Source organism: Lynx rufus, unplaced genomic scaffold, assembly GCF_022079265.1.
Source record: "Lynx rufus isolate CCGP_SWC_20201006 ecotype Redwood Valley unplaced genomic scaffold, mLynRuf1.p SCAF_4, whole genome shotgun sequence".
Classification (NCBI taxonomy): domain Eukaryota; kingdom Metazoa; phylum Chordata; class Mammalia; order Carnivora; family Felidae; genus Lynx; species Lynx rufus.
In genome coordinates this window covers 12,186,822-12,205,887 of record NW_025814856.1, presented here as the reverse complement: position 1 = coordinate 12,205,887, position 19,066 = coordinate 12,186,822, and the positions used below count along the sequence as shown (strand labels likewise).

The window sequence follows — 19,066 nt, the reverse complement described above, 5'->3', positions numbered from 1 at the left end:
GACTGGTGACATCCACATAACATCAGGAGGTTGGTTAAAAGCCGTGTACCAACGTCCATTTCTTACTTGTATAAACACACCCCGATAATGTAAGATATTTACATTTGGGGAAGCTGGGGGAGGGGCATAGGGGGCTCTTGTACTGTCTCTGCAACTTTTCCATAGATCTAAAGTAACTCCAATAGAAAAAGTTCATTTAAAAAACAAACGAAACCTCATTTGCTTCTTCAGACATCGCAGGAAAAAGAGACCACGCAGCCAACGCTGGCAACAGTTCATTTTGTGTCTTGGAGCAAGAGGCACGCACGCAGCATGGGTCATGTGTGGGCTCGGTGTGTGCCACGTAAGCGTAGCTGAGGATACAAAGATGAACCAGACCTTGGTTCAAAGCCCAGCGGGAGCAGCTGGTAGGCAAACAAATGTGAGTGCATCAGCCGCGCCAGCAAGAAGTTACTATCCTCGAGAGCCAGAGAAGGCTTTAGCGGAGTGGCAACATCTAAGAGGGGTTCTGAAGGATGAAGAGGAGTTCGTTCGACAGGAAGGCAAAAAGAGGGAGGAGGGTATGGAAGGCCCGCCCCTTGTTTTTGGAAATAAAGTTTCATTGGAATGTAGTCCATTCGTTTACACATCATCTACGGTCGCTTTTGTTGTAACAATCGAACTGAATAGTTGTGAAAGCCTGTAACCTTGAGGCCCAGAAAGCCAAACATACTCATTTTCCAGTCCTTTACAGAAAAAGGTAACTGAAAACAACAACAGCAACAACAACAACAAATAGAAAAGAAAAAGTTTGCTGACCTGTACCCTAGAAGGAAGTGTGACTCAGCACCCTGAGCTTGAGGGCCCGCTGGAGGCTGAGATGATTCGGACTCTGGGAAACCAAGTCCTGCAGCATGTGGGCAGGGCAGGGGAAGGAGAGGCTAAACAAAACTATACATTACGAAGCTGTTACAATAGTTCACAGTGGCCAGCTGTAGCTAGTGGCAACAGGTAGGAGGGTCCGGGGTGGGGGGAGGCGGGAATATTTATTTTTTTAAACTTTCTCCAAAATTAAGTAATTTTGGTGAAATTTTCTCCCAGTTTAACAAATGTCACATGTACGTCAACAAAACCTGGATTGTTCTTTATGCGGTATGTAGGGACCTGTGAACGTTTCTCCGTGTCATAAAATACGCCTTGAAACATGATTTTTTTTTTTTTTTAATTTTTTTAACGTTTATTTTTGAGACAGAGAGAGACAGAGCATGAACGGGGGAGGGGCAGAGAGAGAGGGAGACACAGAATCGGAAGCAGGCTCCAGGCTCTGAGCCATCAGCACAGAGCCCGACACGGGGCTCGAACCCACGGACCGCAAGATCGTGACCCGAGCCGAAGTCGGACGCTCAACCGACTGAGCCACCCAGGCGCCCCATGATTTTTTTTTTTTAAATTTGAGAGAGAGCGAGCGAGCAGGGGAAGGGCAGAGGGAGAGAGAGAGAGAGAGAGAGAGAGAGAGAGAGAGAGAGAGAGAGAACCTTAAGCAGGCCCTATGCTCACCGCAGAGCCTGCCACAGGGTTTGATCCCACAACCCTGGGAACCTCACCTGAGCCAAAATGAAGAGTCGGATGCTCAACCAACTGAGCCATCCAGGCGCCTGCAACATGATTTTTAATGATGTCGCTGTACACAGAGAAATTGTGAAGCGTGTGATCCTTCTGTTACCAATGGGCAGTTGGTTTCTGATTTCCTGGACACACATCTTTATGCGTAACTCTGAGCATCTCCCTGGGATTGATGCATTTATGCAGGGTTAGCAGATAAATAGATACCAACATTGCTAAGGGTCTTCAAACAGCCACAGTATACTGCAGAGACTGTATTAGATTACGTGGCCCATCTAGTTGGGACCTCACTTGGCAATTTCTTTAGAAGTTAGTTATACAACTAGCATGTGACCCAGCAGTTCCCCTCCTAGCATCACTCAAGAGAAACGAAGCAGATTCCCCTAGAGGGATTGGACACGAATGTGCTTTGTGGCATCTTTTCTAAGAGCTCCAAACTGGAAACAACCCGAAAGTTTATCGACCAGCGAATGGACGAACAAACCGGCCGCACAACGAAACGCTACTCGGCCACAAGGCGGGACCAACCTCTAATCCTCAGAACAGCATGGAACAACACGGAACAATCTCAGGATCTGTGTGCTGAGAGAAAGAAAGAAGACAACCAAAAAAAATACGCACAGACCCAACAGTTCCGCTCCTAGGTACAGACCTGAAAGAACTGAAAGTAGCTGTTCAAAGAAATGCTCGTACACGCGTGTTCACAGCAGCACGATTCACAACAGCTGAAAGGTGGAAACGACCCAAGGGTCCAACAGCTGATGAGTGAACAGAATGTGGTCCATCCACACAGGGGAATACTACTCAGCCACAAAAAGGAACGAAGCCCTGATACATGCCACGATATGGATGAGCCTTGAAAACACCGTTGAAAGAAGCCAGACACGAAAGGCCGCACAGTGTATGATCCCGTTTATTTTTATTTTTATTTTATTTTTTTTTGTATGAGCCCATTTAAATGAAACATCCAGAGCAGCAAATCCATCGAGGCAGGAAGCAGATCGGTGGTTGCCAGAGGCCGGAGGCAGACAGGTGGAGGGAAGAGGAAGTGACTGCTAAAGGGGAGGGGGTTTCCTTTCAGGGAATGAAATTGTTCGGCAGCCAGAGAGAGGTGAAAGTTGCACAACACTGACGATATATTAACCACCACTGAATTGCACACTTCAACATGGTGAATTCTACGTTATGTGAATTTCACCTCTGTGAAGGTTTTTTTTTTTTTAAGGTTATTTATCTTTAATCTCTACAGCCAACGTGGGGCTCAAACTCACAACCCCGAGATCAAGAGTCGTACGTTCTTCTGACTGAGCTAGTCAGGCGCCTGCAAATTCAATACAGTTGTAAAAAGAGTGTATACAGTATGATTCCACATATATATAATTCTAGAAAACGCAGACTATAGAGACAGAAAGTCGACCACTGGCTGCTTGGGGGGGAGGGGGCAGGTTGGGACGACAAAGGAGCCCAGGGAGACTTTTGGGGTGATGAATGTGTTTACTATCTTGGTTGTGGTGGTGGGCTCATGAGTGTTTACGTGTGCCACAACTCCCCAAATTGCACGCTTTAAAGAAGTGTAGTTTACAGTATATTGGCTGCAGTTAATAAAGCTCTTTTTAAAACATATATATTGTTGCGGCCCCTGGCTGGCTCAGTCGGTTAGGTGTCCGACTTCGGCCCAGGTCCTGATCTCACAGTCCGTGGGTTCGAGCTCCACGTCGGGCTCTGTGCTGACAGCTCAGAGCCTGGAGCCTGCTTCAGATTCTGTCTCTCTCTTCCTCTCTGCCCCACCCTAGCTCATGCTCTCTCTCTCTCTTTCTCTCAAAAATAAACATTAAAAAAATTAAAAAATATATATATTATTATTTAAGTTTATTTATTTGGAGAGAGAGTGGGGGAGGGGCAGAGGGAGAGAGAATCCCAAGCAGGCTCCACAGTGTCAGGTTGGAGCCCGACTCAGGGCTTGAACTCACAAACTGTGAGATCATGGCCTGAGCCAAGACTGAGTTGGGCGCTTAACCGAGAGCCACCCAGGGGCTCCAATAACGCTCTAAAAATTACATGCATTACAAAGGAACCCAGTCCCCCAGGAAAGCATCTTTTCAAAACTTCTTGCTTTCTTTCCAAAATGTCCAACCCGTGAGCCCCGTCACGGTGTTCCTCGGATGCCACAGTGGACAAGGGGTAGGGAACCTGTGTCAGGTGTTCAGAGTGCCAGCTGCCCTCCTGGCTGTCCCCCGACTGCAGGAGGACATTTACAGGCAGCACCGCGCCCGCCGCGGAAGGTGGAGAGTGTATGAGCTTCCAGGTCGCGGATGTGCACCTTAATCGCAGCCACGCGAACGCACACACGTGCTCATGAGCACACAACACGCGCAGACACGGACACACGTGGGCAGGCACACTCTTCCATACGGACACACCCACACACGTGCACACACACACCAAAGCACATGCACAAGCACGGACACACCCGCGTGCAGTTTCATACGAACACTCCTACACACACACACACACACACACACACACACACACACGGCACCTTAACGCAAACACGTGCACACACACACACACACACACACACACACACACACACGGCACCTTAACGCAAACACGTGCACACACACACACACATTCACAGAGCCAGGGCTTCAGACACAGCTGGCCCCTTCTGGCACTTGTGCAGACACAGCTGATGTGCGCCACAATTTTGGGGGGGGGGGCCAGCTCACAGACTCGGGGCTCTGGACGGTCTCACGTCCAAGTGCAGGGATGTGGGTGGTGGGAAGGTCACACGGATGCACCTGCTTTCTCCTCCCAGCAGACACTGACCTAGGTGAGGAGGCATCAGAGCCCGCCGATGTCACCTCGCTCTTGCTCACGAGGCCTCCCTTCCCAGCCCTGGAAAGGGTCTGGTCAAAGCCAGAATGGGCTAAGGGCCGCATGGCCGGCTGCCCTCAGTGCCACCCTGTCCTCCAGAGCCAGTGAATCATCAGGTGCCGTCACAGCCCCACAGGGGATGTTTGTAGCCCTGGGCCCCTTGGTGTGGGGAGCAGAAGACAACCGCATGCTCAGAGACTGGGGGCCATGCGGGCAGTCACAGGACCAGCTGATGTGTGCTCCACCCCTCTAGGCCAGGAGGAAGGAGATAAGACTCGCTCAGGGTAGCTGCTGACCACCAGGGCTGCAAGGAGGGGAGGGGTAACCAAAGAGTAGGGGAGCGAGGGACAGATAGCATCTGGGGCCCCTTGCAGGAGTCCCCACAGGGCCCACCTGCCCCACGCAGGCCCACCACATCCACTTCCTGGGAAAGTCCTCTGTCTTGGACCTGTCTTGGGGCCCTCCCTGTCCAGCCTGGCCTCACCTGGCCCTTTTCCCCAAGGAGCCTGCGCTCTCCTTCCCCCCCTGCCCCTTCCCCGGTCATCTGGGGCAGGACCCTCCCATTGAAATGGCTCATGTGCCTGAAAACCAAAGACACTAATAAATCCTTTTCCAGCTTAGGGAAAAGCCTGGTTGCCTCCTCACTTCCACGTGACTTGGAGCTAGCCCTTCCTACTCCCACCTGTCCCTCAAGTCGCCATCCCCCCCCCCCCTGCCCCCCACTGTAAAAATCGCGGTGCCTCTCCCCAAAGATGCCACCGAGCTCCCACCAGTCACATCGGCTGGCCACTGGCTTCTCCTGGTTCTGCTCGCTTGCTCTGTAGCCCCCGGGGATGGAGGCATCACCTGCACCTGCTCTTGTGCAGGGGACCCCCCGCCCAGGCTCTGCCCCCTGGGGCCCGTCCACTCTGCTGAATGCTCCTAGGGCCACACTCCACCCCCAGCCCACCACAGCCACCTCTCCTGGGCCCCAAACACCCAGAAGGCTTGTTCCCTACTCCCCCCCCCACCACCCCCACATCCTCCCTGACCACATCCTGACTGCTGTCACCGTGTCCCCAGAACTGTCCTCTTCTCACCAGCCAATCAGGAGGGACCCCCTGGCAGCACTGGTCTAGGTGTGCGTGTCCCAGCACAGAGTCCCTCGAAGGCACCCCACGGCCAGCCCTCAGAGCCCCTGGTCATCGGGCCTGATTCAACATGGCCACCCGTTGGTTTCTGGAAACACTCCAGCCACTGCCCACCCAACCAGAACCTTGCAGGGCTTCTCCAGGCCAATCAGGGACACGCTGCCCAAAGCCCCTGACCCCCAGCAGAAAGCCTAGTTCTCCTGGCCTGGGCTGTTTCCCTGCGAGACACCAGCCCCGCCTTCACCACAGGCCTGGAGGGCCAGCCACCCACCCGCTCCCAGGCACCCTGCCCCCTCTTTCCCTCCTCTGTACCTCAGATGAGGGGCTCGCCCCACCCCGGGGGGCTGTCCTTGTCCCCTCAGGTCAGAAGGCTCCTTGAGCCTCTCCACCGGCTCTAGGACGGCTCTGCTCTCAGGGCAAAATCTCAGGGTGCACTGTGTCCCCAACAACAGAAGCACAGACCAAGAGTTCCCTTGTTCCTCCGTGTGCTGTATCATTTCCCCTACAACACCGCGCTGGTAGGATTCGCTCTGCGTTCTCGCTTCGACGGCCCCCGATCCGATCCATTCTGCCCCAGCGACTTCCCGAGAGCCTCACCCAGGCGAGAGTATGGGTGTGGGGCAATACGAGGGTGCTTGCCTCACAGCTTCCTCGCTGGCACCAAGTGTTAATATTTTTCTCAACCCACAGGCATCAGTGGGCACAAAAGAGCATCTTGTCATTGACATTCCTTCGGCTGTCAGGCGGGGCTTCAAAAAAAATTTTGTGTCATGAGCAGCTATTTTTCTGTTTCTGTTAAGTTGCTCACGTCCTTTGTCCATTTTGTTTGTTTGTTTGTTTTTTTCCTCCTGCTCATTGCTTTGGAACAGCTCTTTGTATAGGAAGGGTATTGATGGTTTGTCAGGGTCAAGGACACTTGGCTTCCACTTCCGGTGTTTTGGGGATACAAATGTTATATTTTCCAGGCAGTGGATCTGTGGGTCATTTCTTTCATGTCTGTTGCCTCGTCCTCTCCCAGGTCTGATTAACATGGAATCGTACTTTTTGTCTGTACCCCTCTCCTTCCCTGGACTTATTCTTTACGTTGAAACTCTCATCCATCTGGAAATTATTTGGGTGGTGTGGGAGTTTTCCTAGGGCCGCTGTGATAAAGTACTACAGACGAGATGGTTTAAAACAACAGAAATTCATTGTCTCACGTTTCTGGGTGAGTCCAAAATCAAGGTGTTGGCAGGCAGGGCTGGCTCCTTCTGGAAGCTCTGAGGGAGAATCCTTCCCATGCTTCCCCCCAGCTTCTAGCAGCTTCTGCCAACTCTTAGCGTTCCTTGGCTTGTATGTGCGTCACTCTGATCTCCTCATCCATCATCACGTGGTCCTTTCCTGTCTCTGCGTCCTCTCCTCTTCTTCTAGAGATGCCGGTTACTGGATTCAAGATGAGTTCATCCTGAAACCTTTAACTTACCATATCTGCCAAGACCTTATTTCCCATCGAGGTCACGTTCTGAGAGGTCCCAGGTGGATATGAATTTGTGGGGGACACAAGTCAACCCAGAATAGTGTGGGAGGTGAAATGGGGATCCAGATGATCTCTTTCCTTAAAGAATCCTCTCCCTTGACCAGGGAGTCTCTTTAGTTTGTTAAATACAGTATATGAATTGACATGCGTGGGTCTGCTTCCGGGCTGTCAATGCCTGTGAGGTGCCATGTTGTTTTGATGAACACAGCTCCAAGGGACATTCTTAAATGATGACATCTCTCTTGGAGGGGGTAGGCCATTTTCTCTGGCTTCTGATTGCACCTTCCTCATTGAGTCTTAATGGAGCCTGAGATCTGGAAGTTGGTCACACTGTGGCTTGAAGGTCCTGGTCACAAGTGGATATGAAACCTGTGCCCCAAGAATCTCCAGCCTGTGCCCAGAACGAAAGGAAGTACGTCTGGGGCTGAGGGAGGGGGGACGGCTCAGCCAACCGGCGACCGCAGGCTGCAGCTATGCTGGGGGCAGCAGGTCCCAAAAACTTGCGTGTTCACCCTTACTCTGAACCGTAACGCCGTTCTACCCTCCAGGTGACGCTCACTGAAGCACTCACAAGTGTGAGAAGGGGGAAGTGAGACCCATCTCTCCGCACTGATTCGATCTGTCTACCCGGGCCTTCACGGGAGAGATGTGCCCTCATCACCGGATGGAAATCGAGCTGCCAGGTGAGAAAACTGGCCCCTGGAAGAGCCAAATGGTGGAAGCAAAATGCCCGTCGAAGCATGAGTGGAGAAATAAAATGTGGTCTGTTCACCCGGTGGAATATTACTCAGCCATAAACAGGAACAAGCACTGGCATGCACTACAACGTGGGTGGGCCTTAAGAACGTCGTGCTCAGTGAAAGAAGCCAGACACAAAAGGCCACACGTTGTGAGATTCCATCTACGTGAAACGTCCAGAACAGGCAAACCCATAGAGACGGCAGAAGGCAGAGCGGCAGTTGCCAGGGGCCAAGGGAGGGATGCTTCCTTCCGGGGGAGACGGAAATGGTCCACAACTAGACAGAGGTGGGGGTTGCACAACATGTCCACTCGATGCAGCTAACGCGAATCCTCACGTTATGTGCACTTTACCACAGTTAAGAGAGATTCCTGCTGAAAAACCCGAGCCGTGGAAAATTAAAGGGCTTTGCAAACACCACACAAGGTATACTTTCTGCACTGTGAAAAGACGTGGACCTCAATTCAGGGCCTTTCTCTTATGTTCTTGGAGGAAGGAGGTGCAGGCAAAGTGGCGGGGGGGTGGGCACACAACCAAAACTCAGGCCCTGATTGGGGGCCGGGGGAGTGGGACAAATGTGAATGAGCTGCTCTCAAGGCCCGGCCAAGGCCCCGTGCTCAAAAATGCAAGGTTCTGCCTATCAGCTTGGCGAATAATTCGGAATTTACTGGAAAATAAGGCGGACAGGGCCTCCAGAAAGTGTAGTGTAGCTGCTTCGTTTATATAAGGCCATAATTTGCAGCCACATGTTTATCAGATGAAATCACTCTCCAGCTAAAAGGAGAAGGCCAGCATTACAGCAAGATCGTTTAGGAAACGCCACTTAACAACTCTGGGCGCCTCCATTTTCCAACGCTCGCTTCCTGGAGCCTGTGGAGGCTTTTTAAGAAGAGATGATCACGTGAAATTATCTTCAAGACGGACACGCTGAGAAACAGGCACAAACTGAGCATATTTCTCAGGTGTGGCAGCTCGGAGCCGGAGGATGGCTTAGGGTTTACGTAGGGGTGATGCGGCCACAAGCCGAGGAACGCCAGGAAGCTCCCAGAGGCTGGAAGAGGCAGGGAAGGAAGGATCCCCTTGTCCCCCTGGCCTCTGGATCCTCTGGAGGAAGCAGGTCCCCACTGATGTCTGGATTCTGGACTTCTGGACTCCAGAACTTCAAGAGAATAAATTCCTTAATTTTTTTAAATGTTTATTTATTTTTGAGAGAGAGACAGAGACTAAGCAGGGGAAGGATAGAGAGTGACTCAGAATCTGAAGCAGGCTGCAGGCTCTGAGCTGTCAGCACAGAGCCCAACACGGGGCTCGAACCCACGAATGTGAGATCATGACCTGAGCCGAAGTAGGACGCTTAACTGACTGGGCCACCCATGCACCCCATTAATTTTTTTTTTTTAATGTTTATTCATTTTTGAGAGACGGAGCACGAGTGGGGAAGAGGCAGAGAGAGAGGGAGACACAGAAGCTGAAGCAGGCTCCAGGCTCTGAGCTGTCAGCACAGAGCCCAACGCGGGGCTCGAACCCACGAACTGTGAGATCATGACCTGAGCCGAAGTCAGACGTTTAACTGACTGAGCCACCCAGGCAGCCCAAGAGAATACATTTCTATTCTTTAAGCCACTGGGTTTGTGGTACCTCAGACCACAGTTTACGGCAGCCCCAGAACACGAATCCAGGTGCCCAGGGCAGAAGATACCAGATGCTCCGAGCAAGGCGCTGATACAGAAGGACCACTGCCTTTCTTCCGTCTGCTCTGAATACCCCCTCCCCGGCCCCCCCCCCCCCCAGAAGCCCATCCCAAATGCTCTCGCACAACTGTCCCTTTCTTCCCTAAGTCCTGCGCTCCAACCTTCCAGTCTGGACCAACCGGTCTGAGCCCTGGAGAGAGCCCCTCCCTCGGGCATATGCTGGGGCAGCATGTTCTATTCTATTGGTTCAGCTGCCCTCAGGGCTGACACAGGCTGTTTGCTCTCCCTGGGGTCTGTGACTACCTCTCCCACCCCCTCTGAAAAAGAACAGGCTGTCTTTTTCCAATGTCCCGCTCGTCAACAAGTGTTTCTCCAGACGTGGATATGCAGAGGTGAAGGAGGCCAAAGGGCTCTGGCCTTTAGGAAGGCTGATGACAAACCAACCTATGAGCAAAGAGGCATTTCCAACAGGGACAGCTCTCGGGAAAGGAAAAATCCCGCGTGGTATTACACCAGTGGTTCTCACCCAAGGGCAATGCTGCGCTGCCCCAGCGGACCTCCCCTCCGATTGGAGGCTGGAGACGTTTTGGTCGCCACCGCTGGGGGAGGGGGGAGGTACCAGGGCATGTGGCGGATGGAGGCCAGGGATGCCGCTCAACATCCTACCGTGTACAGGATGGCCCCCACCGTGAAGAATGATCCGGCCCCCGGACGTCAGCAGTGCGGCCACGGGGACAGAAACTGACCAGGGCAGGGTGGTCATCCTGGATGAACCAGGAGGCAGAGAAGCACTCATCAGAGATGGTTGCTGATGCCTGTGCAGTGGGAGGGGGCACACGGACTGAGCTCCTGGGGAGGGCCGCCTAGGCGAGGGCGGTGAGCGCCAAGGGCAGGGGCAGCTGGGGCTGGTCTCAGAACAAGGAGACCAGTGTGGCCAGCAGGGCCGAGGCTGGAGGGGGGAAGGGCTGAGGTCAGGAAGGTCAGATCCCGCAGGGCCTTGCGAACGTGGGACGGGACGGATGGAGTTTCAATTTTCATGCAAGTCTGATAGGGAGCCTGGCTGGTTGGAAGCAGTGAGAACCAGGACAAGAGTGACATCTGGAAGGGGTCAGCTAGGCTGTATGTGGCAGGTGGACTGTGGGATGGGGGCGGCGGGGGGGGGGGGTGGTTGTTGTTGGTCCACAGCTCCAGCAGGTGTCTGGGGCTAGGAGGGAGGGGATTGCTGGTGGCTGTGGTCGGGCCATAGCCTGACACAGGACAGTTCCGGTTACAGGGGGAAGTAAGACAGGCTTTCAAGGTCCTGTGGGGACCCGCGCTTCAGATCCTTCCCTGGTGACCAGTGGGCTCCCTAAATGGAGACTCGGAAGGCTCCCAGGGAAGAAGGTTGAGATGGGCCGAAGAGACCCCTTTGGGGGTCCCTCTCCAAATCACACAGTCCCCCTGCCGCCATGCCCAGGCAGAAACACACAAAAGCCCTGCTTGAGACCTTGGCTGAGAGGCCCCTGGAAAAGGAGGGGCCGCACCCTGCCCCACTCTGCTCTTAAAGGCAGTCTGGATCCTCACGGACCTCAGGCGGGGCTCGAGGGGCTTCTGTGCCAGCCCTTCACAAGGGACAGAGCGGGCCCACTCCTCGGCCTAAGTGCCCCGTATGGGTCAGCCACCTGGGCCCGTGGGAATCCCCCGCCTCGGGGCCAAGTCCCTGTGGAGCCCCCTGTCGCAGTGGGGACACTTCGCCTGGGGAGCAAGTCCTGCCCCACTGGTGGCCCACGGAGCCATTAGCCTACGGGAACCTGGAACAAAGCAGCTCCTCACTTAACCTCTCCAAAGACTCAGACGAGCTGTTGTCGTCCCCTCAAAATCCACATCGCCTGCCACCAGGAGCCCCGCGTGGCTGTGGTTTCTTCAACGACACACCCCCTTCGACTCGATCCTTCCGGCGGCCCACTGGTTTTCGCTTCAAAATGGCATTTTGTTCTGATAAAACTCTTCCTTTGAACACGACTTACTGGCGTAGAATCCACAGATCACACGGCTCACGCCTTGGGAGCGCCTGGGACAGCAGTCTGTACTATGGTCAGACGCCTGCCATCACCACCCCATCCGCTTCAGAACATTCCCACCCGACAGAGAGACCACGGATCCTCTGTCCTGCCAACAAGACCCTCAAGCCCCATCCTTGTTTTCTGTTCCCGTGGAACTGGCTTCGTTACTGATCACCAACCACACTGGCCCCTCCCTGTGTGTGGCCGCAGGGCGGGCAGCCTCCAGAGTCGCCTCCTCTCCTCCACCTGTGACCCAGGGCCTCGTGGCCTTCATCTGGGCAAGGGCTCCTCCTGGTCACAAAGTCCATCCCCTGGCCCAGTTTCTGCCGTGATGATCCTGGTTACACTTCTGGACCCAGTGAGATGTCCCAGGCAGCCCACAGCCGAGGGTTTTGCCTTGTCAGCATCTTTGGCGACAGCCCCCAACTGGCTCCCCTCCCAGCCTATCTACGCATCACCACAGGGCAGGGGCAAAGGTGTCCCTGTGGGCCAGTCACAGGTTTGACACACAGTGTCTCAGCCACCTCTTCTTGCCCTGGAGCTCAGCATTCTTTCAGGCCCTCCTCTCTCCCAGGCCAACTGTGGCCCCGGGGGACATCTGGCAATGACAGGAGACATACCTTTGTGATTGTTCCCACCCGGGGAAGGGGGAGCTACTGGCATCCAGGGGGGTAGAGACCAGGGATGCTGCCCGGTACCCTACAAGGCACAGAACAGTCCCCACCACCGAGAGTGACCCGGCCCTACATGTCAGCAGTGCTGAGGTCAAGAAACACTGTGTTCATCAGTTGGAAAAAAATATTGATTTAGGTCCCTAACTCATAGACACACCAGAATAAATTCCTGGGGACTTAGATGGTACAAGCCAGGGTGATCCCTCCTAAGGATTGCTTTTTGCTGAATGATTTTCAGATCTTCCAGAAACTTTTTTTGTCCAATTATCTATGGCAACGGGCTGGTCCCAAAGTCATTTTGGTTCAGCAACAGAGTCGTTTTTAGATCCCCCTCCCGTGACCATGGCAACAACGGGGCCAGATTCCCTCCTGGCGTCTGTGAGATACCTCCTCTCTCCCTCCCCACTTGGTGCATTTACATGAACGCAGCATCCTAGGACCTCTATTAATTAACTGAAGTTAATTAATGTGTTAATTTTTTTTTTGAGAGAGAGAGAGAGAGATGGAGAGTGAGCCAGGGAGGGGCAGAGAGAGAGAGGGAGACAAATCCCAAGATGTGGGCCTCAAACTCGCGAACCGTGAGATCACGACCTGAGGCGAAGTCAAGAGTAGATGCTTAACCGACTGAGCCACCCAGGCGCCCCTAGTAACATAATGACAGGACACGAAGTCTCCTAGACTCCACAGAACCCCTAAACCAATGGTTCTCATTCTGGGGTTGACTTTTCTCTGAGGGGACACCTGGCAATATGTGGAAACATTTTAGCCTATCACGACTCGGGGGGTGGGAGGGTTGCTCCGCATCCAGTGGGTGGACAGATCAGGGACGCTGTTCAACACGCACGGGACAGTCCCCACCACAGAGAAGGACCCAGCTCAGGTGTCCCCAATACCGAGGCTGAGAAACCGTGCTTTAAATAAGAGCAAAGTTCACACACTTTGGGGTGTCCCCAGGGCCTCCCAGGCACAGCAGACATCAGCAAGATTCCAAGCCCAAGTTCACCTCCTGCACAATATTCAGAACGAGGGAGCGAGAGCGAGCCGGCCTTGTCGGGGGACCACGCCAGCTGCGGGGGCCTACGGACACCTGCCCCAGCCAGTTCAGGCTCCTTTCTCTACCTGACACCCCGTCCCTTAGCTTCCGTGCCTTCATCTTGGCTCCCTGCTAAGCCAGCAGGCAGACTCCTCGGGGACCACCTAGGGGAGACACGGGCTTCCCAAGGGTCTAAGGGCTGGGCTCGCCTCTTGCACTTTTTTTGTGCCACCTGTTCTCCCACTAGCTCCTGATAAATAGCATCTCCACGTATAGGCGAGGATCCCAGGGATCTTCCCAAGCAGTGGCCGGAGACCCTGCTCACCAGGAAATGAAAGCCCCGGGTGCATCCCAGAAACCTGAGAAGCGACATCTCAAATGTCACCCCTCCACTCCCTCTGTTCCACCCATCCTAGGACGGGATGGAGATGCTCAGAGAGACGAGCAGGAGGACCGGGGCAAAGCCCCAGTGGGCCTGCCGCTGACGCACTGCTCTGACTACACTTGCAAGGATGCGGTGGCATCGGCCTCCGAGGGAGACGACCTTTGCCAGGGCTTGCTGGGGGAAGCTCTCGTGTGTCCCTCTTCCTCCGCCAACAAGCCCTGACCGGGTCACAAGCTCGCCGGGTGCTGGGCGCCTCTCCACGGGCATGACTCCTGACATCTGCACTTGGGGGAAAGAGGCGAGGGCCGTTCTGCTCTCACGGTAACCCTGAAAGCCAGCTCTGCACCTGCCTCGTTAACCCTTTTTGCTGAATGATTTTCAGATCTTCCGGAAACTTTTGTCAAATCAGCTATGGCAGCAGCTGGTCCCAAAGTCATTTTGGTTCATTAACAGAGTCGCTCTTAGATCCCCCTCCTGTGACTGTAGCCAACACTGAGGCCAGAGACCTCCGTGCGCCCCCGATCACAAATCTTCACCAGCCCCCAGGTGGGCACACACAGTCTCCCAGGCCTGGTTCTAAATACACCCCTGGTAAAGTCCCACGAGATCCGCTCTTCCCGAGCCGGGTCCTTGTCTGTCTACTGTCACCCCAAACGTAAGGACGTGTGCGAGATCTGGAAGATTCCTAATGGGATGCTTCCAAACTTGATGTGGCCAACTTGGCCACCTCCCTTAAAACGTTTCTTTAAATGAGTGAGACCCAACAAGATGAACTCTATCGGTGTGACTGTTCGTCCAAAATTGCTTCACTAAATAAAGACGGAACTTTTCCCTTACCCAGTGTTATGGGCTGAAGTGGGTTCCACCCACCTCCGCACCCCAATTCCTCATGTTGAAGTCCTACTCCCCAGTGCTCCAGAATGCGACTGGATTTGGAGATAGAGTCTTTAAAGAGATGGTTAAGTTAAAATGAAGTTATTAGGGTGGGCCTGATCCAACAGGACTCCTGTCCTGACAAGAGGAGATTAGGACACAGACACAGAAGGAAGAAACCAACCGTGCCAACACCTTGATCTTGGGCTTCCAGATCTGTGAGACAATGCATTTCTGTTGCTCGAGCAGCCTGGTCTGTGGTTCTTTGTCACAGTGGCCCTGGGAGATTCGTACACCCAGCAGAGACAGAAATGAAATGCCTGTAGCTGGGTCCCCTCTCGCACATGCAACCCTGCTGAAGCAGGGCAGAGCTAGGGTATAAACGAATGAGTCAGACCTGGACAGCTTATTCATTGCTCCGACTAACCCGCAGGCCGAACCCTTGAATCACTACTTTATTTATCATCAGCCACGGGCTCAGAAAGTCTCGACGAGGAAATGAGTAGAACCCAAACTCATCGGCTGTGTCTCTGAGACGTGCCTAATCGCCGAGGCCCCTTCTGGGCCAAACTGAAAAGAGGTAGAGTGACAGGGCCCGTCGGGGACCCGGTGGTGCTCAGACAGAGCCCTTTGTTCTGCTATGCTGTCCGTCCGGAGGAGGGCAGAGAGAAGGGCCTGTCTTGCTCTGCGGGGAGGCCGAGCAGGGGCTGCCTGGCACAGTTGGTCAGGGATGCTGGGCACACAAAGGGCTGGTGGATGGGGACTGGTGGGGGAGGGCAATGTTCAGAAGGGGTCGGGCGGCCCCAGAACGTGCTGTTTCCTCCCGTGGAGTTAAAGCAGCTATGGCATGGCTGGGGAACAAGCAGAGAAGGACGCACAAAGAGCAAAAGCTAGAGAGTCTGTGCTTGAGGACGGACCGGCGTCTGGGGCCAAGAGCCACGCTGATCTGGGGCCACCTCCAAAGTCGCTCTCGAGAAGAGAATCTAATACCCCTAATCTCGGAAGAAAACCAGTAGTTTGTTCTGAGATGAGGGACAGTTCCTGCAGAAATCCAGGTCAGTTGTAAGACAAAGAGAAGACAACGGCATCTGCTGTCCCAGTGAGCGAAGATGGCCCTGGCTCACCTCTTGGTCCTCCTCTGCTGTCCATTCTTGGGGCACGCTGCCTAACTCCCCCTCAGTCCTTTCCCAACCGTGCCTCCTTTTTATCAGGACTCTAGATTAAGAACTGACCAGACGGCAGAATTCAGTTGCTGGCCGCTCTACCCCACGCCTGCCCTTGGCTGCCGTTCCCTGGGAGCAGATCAAACACCAAAGAGTCACCGAGGCAAAGGTAGGCCTGGGGCAATAACCAGATTTCACCCCAGAGCGGTGGTTCTTGAGACCCAAGAAACCCACAGCCACATCTGGTGGGCACAACTTGAGGGGTATTATTGACCTCTAGTGGGTGGAGACCAAGGATGCTGCTTGCTATCCCTGTAATGCGTGGGGTGGCTTCCACAGCAAAAAATAACCCAGCCCCAAATGTCAATGGTGCTGCAGCTGAGAAACATGCTCTAGCAGTTTGGTCTTTGCCAGTTGAAGGTTTCTAATGACCCTTCATGTTTCTGGAAAGCCCAGGGGACCATCTCTGAAGTCACCACTTGCCTGAGCTTCAGTTTCCACACTGAGAAAAGAGGAACCCAGACCGCTTACGGCTGGTTGGCAGAATAAAAGAGATGGGTATAAAAGCTTCCGACACAGAAGATGCTCAATAAAGAGCAGAGCTGTGCAGGGATCTGCTCATGCAATTCCTTCTTCCTGGCTTGACTGAACACCTCCATATCCTTCAAGGCCTGGCTTGGACCCTGCCACTTCTTCCAAGGAAACCTGCCAGAACTCCCCCAAACCCCAAAGCTTGCACTGCTTATCCCTGATTCTGTCTTCACAACTTCCTGCGCCACCTCTGTTGCTGCACTGACCACGCACTCTGAATTTCATCATTCCTCGGGGAGGGAGAACACTAGAATGTCCCTCCTCCAGGGCATGAGGGCTCATCTCTGTCCCTGGGGCCTAGCCCCCAGTGCTGGAAGGATCAGCCCTGGCTTAACTGAACTCTAAGCTCACCCAAGACACAACTTTGGGGGGGAGACAAGGAAAGGGAAGTGGCAAGTTAACAAGCCCCTGTTGGGGACAGAAAACAGACCACACAGCCAAACAGAAAGGGGACATTCCCAAGTCTCCACCCTCTTCTCCGAGCCAGAGGCCTGGAACTGAGAGAGGGTCTCAGGGACGACTTCCAACCAGAAAGATGCAGCTGAAGCTCGGGGAACAGGTGTAACGTGCAAAAGCAAAGGTGGAATTTGTGGAATTTTCCACGTGGAAGATAAAGGAGCAGTAAAAAGATCGTCTTTTGGATACAAACCATACAATGGAAAGTTGAACAAAACTGGGATCACTGAAGTCAGGGGCTGCATAAAATACGAGGAGGCTGTATGCCAGAGACACTAAGGTTATCGAAAAGGGCTTGGGTTTTAAGGTTGAGAAATGCTGATTGAGGCCAATCCATTCATTTTGCAGGTGAAGACACAGACAAAGAGACTTGACCAAGGTCAGGACCCCAGACACAGGACCCTCCGTGAAAGTCTGCCTGGCTGCGCTCCAGGGAGACAACGACCAGGGCCATGCAACCAGAAGATTCCAGTCCTGTTCATTGGGGGGGGGGGGGGGGGGCATCCTGGCCAGGGCAAGCCCACACTGAATGTCTGTAGAAGGCATGACTTTGGGCTCTGACAATGTGTCCTGGGGCAAGCAAGGCCAAAAGCTACCTTCCATAAGGGCCAGAACATTCTGGAAGTAAAGGGAGCAGATATCTCTCTGTGGCCCTCTTTACATTCCATCTACCCAGATTCATCTCCTGAATGAGCTATAAACCCAGACTCCCCAGCCCTTCTGGCAGATGCCGGACAAGGATCCCCCACAGTTGGGAAAGAAGAGAAATTAATGCTGATTAAAACCGCCCAGTGCAAGGCCCTTGCCAGAGCCGGCCCATCGGACGATGAAACAACTTCCCAGCTCAGATGCCCAAGGGGCCCCCCCACTGCTCCTGGATGCCTTAAGAGACTGGAGCCTCCAAGGCCAGAATACACCTCAGAAAGGTAGGAGCTGGGACCCTCCACCTGCAAGACACAATGTCCCCACCAGCTCCCACCTCAGACAAAGAGGTGTGAGTGAGAGAGGCTTTCCCTTAAAGTCCCCTAGCCTACAGGGCGCCCGGGAGAGAAGGGAGAGGAGGGAGCGCATGTGGGCTGGCTGCCGCCGTGGCTGCCCTGCCTCTCCCCGGCTGTGAGCTCAGCCGCCGCCGGGGGACAGATTTCCTGTATGTCGTTTTACCCATTTAAGTCCAAGGATGCAACTCCGAGGAGGTGGTGACAGCTTAGCACACGCGTTCCCTCCCCCCTAAACCCAGTTCCGGGCCCCCAACGAGGTCCGGAGTCTCCTTCTTTGCTCCCTGGGACCCCAGGGCTCCAGCCAGCCCTGTCTTAGCAGAGTGGTGTGGTTTTCCAAATACCAGAACACCAGCCTAGAGGGCACTGGGACTCGCTCCGGTTACCCGGTGGTTGGGGATGAAGTCGGGAAATAGGAGAATCCAGAGAGAAAGGGGACCCCCCAAATGATATGGGCTGCACCCCAATGTCTGTACAGGGCCACTCTTGTCCTTTCCTCTCCTCTCTATCCCCCCCACCCCAACTGGCCCTCAGTTCTTGCCACAGTTTTTTCCCCCTCTCCCCTCTCCCATCCCCCATTTCCCCCCTCCCCATTCCGCCGGCCTCCACACCAGGGAGTTCAGACCTCCAGGATTTGAGCACCCACTGAATCCCAGGCGCCTCCCTCCCCCAGGAACCATTCCCTACCCCGTCCACCGAAGGCAGACGGTCCCAGGCCGTCCTATACCGTTTCCCTCAATCGCATCTCAGCTGTCCCCCCACCGGCCTTGCCCCACGTCCCCAGCCTGGGCCTCTCAACCCCGCCTCCTTGCCTCCCCGCTCCTAGCCCCGTTTCCTGCGACCCCCCAACTACCACTAAAGCCACGTCCTCCAGAGAAGCTGCTCAAAGCCACAAGACCTGCTCCCTCCCCATCCGTAAACTCCCTCACCAGGCCCTTCCCATCAACTTTCTCCTCAACCATCCCGCTCCCACCCCATCGCCAGCAACCCCTTCACGACCCCCAAGCTCGTTCCCGCTCCCTCGACTCCTGCCTTCGCGCCTCCTCCCATTAATCCTCAGCTCCGTATCCTCCAAGGCAGCCCGCCAATGCGAGCCTGGAGATCGAGCCCCCAACCCGCGGCCGCCGCCACTCACCTTGGCCTCGGCCGCCGCGCGCCGCCGGTCCCGGGCCGGGTCCCCGCCCGGCCGCCCGCCCGACCGACCGCCCACCACTGGTCGGGCCGCTCCGCCCCGCCGCGCCCGCCGCTCCCCCGCGCGCTCCCGCTTCCGGGTTTCGGAGGGGCGGGGCTGGGGCGTGA

General features: G+C 54.5%; 1 protein-coding gene and 1 long non-coding RNA gene across 8 annotated transcripts in view; one reads left to right on the top strand and one right to left on the bottom strand.

The window, feature by feature from the left end:
- The window catches only part of MYO9B (myosin IXB), a 90,733-nt gene extending 71,777 nt beyond the window's left edge, over positions 1–18,956 (bottom strand). For 2 of the 7 annotated variants that reach the window (XM_047097311.1, XM_047097312.1), the window contains exon 1: positions 5,922–7,980. The gene's annotated coding sequence lies outside the window, so the exon portion shown is untranslated. Of the gene's footprint in view, positions 1–5,921; positions 7,981–18,902 lie in introns of those variants that run through there. The other 5 variants (XM_047097308.1, XM_047097313.1, XM_047097310.1 and 2 more) reach the window with 5 other exon arrangements.
- Positions 15,051–17,254, top strand: LOC124524890 (uncharacterized). Its single transcript, XR_006965335.1, has 3 exons — positions 15,051–15,142; positions 15,774–15,894; positions 17,121–17,254. It is a non-coding gene; the product is annotated as an uncharacterized LOC124524890 (long non-coding RNA).
- Positions 18,957–19,066: the final 110 nt, after the last annotated feature.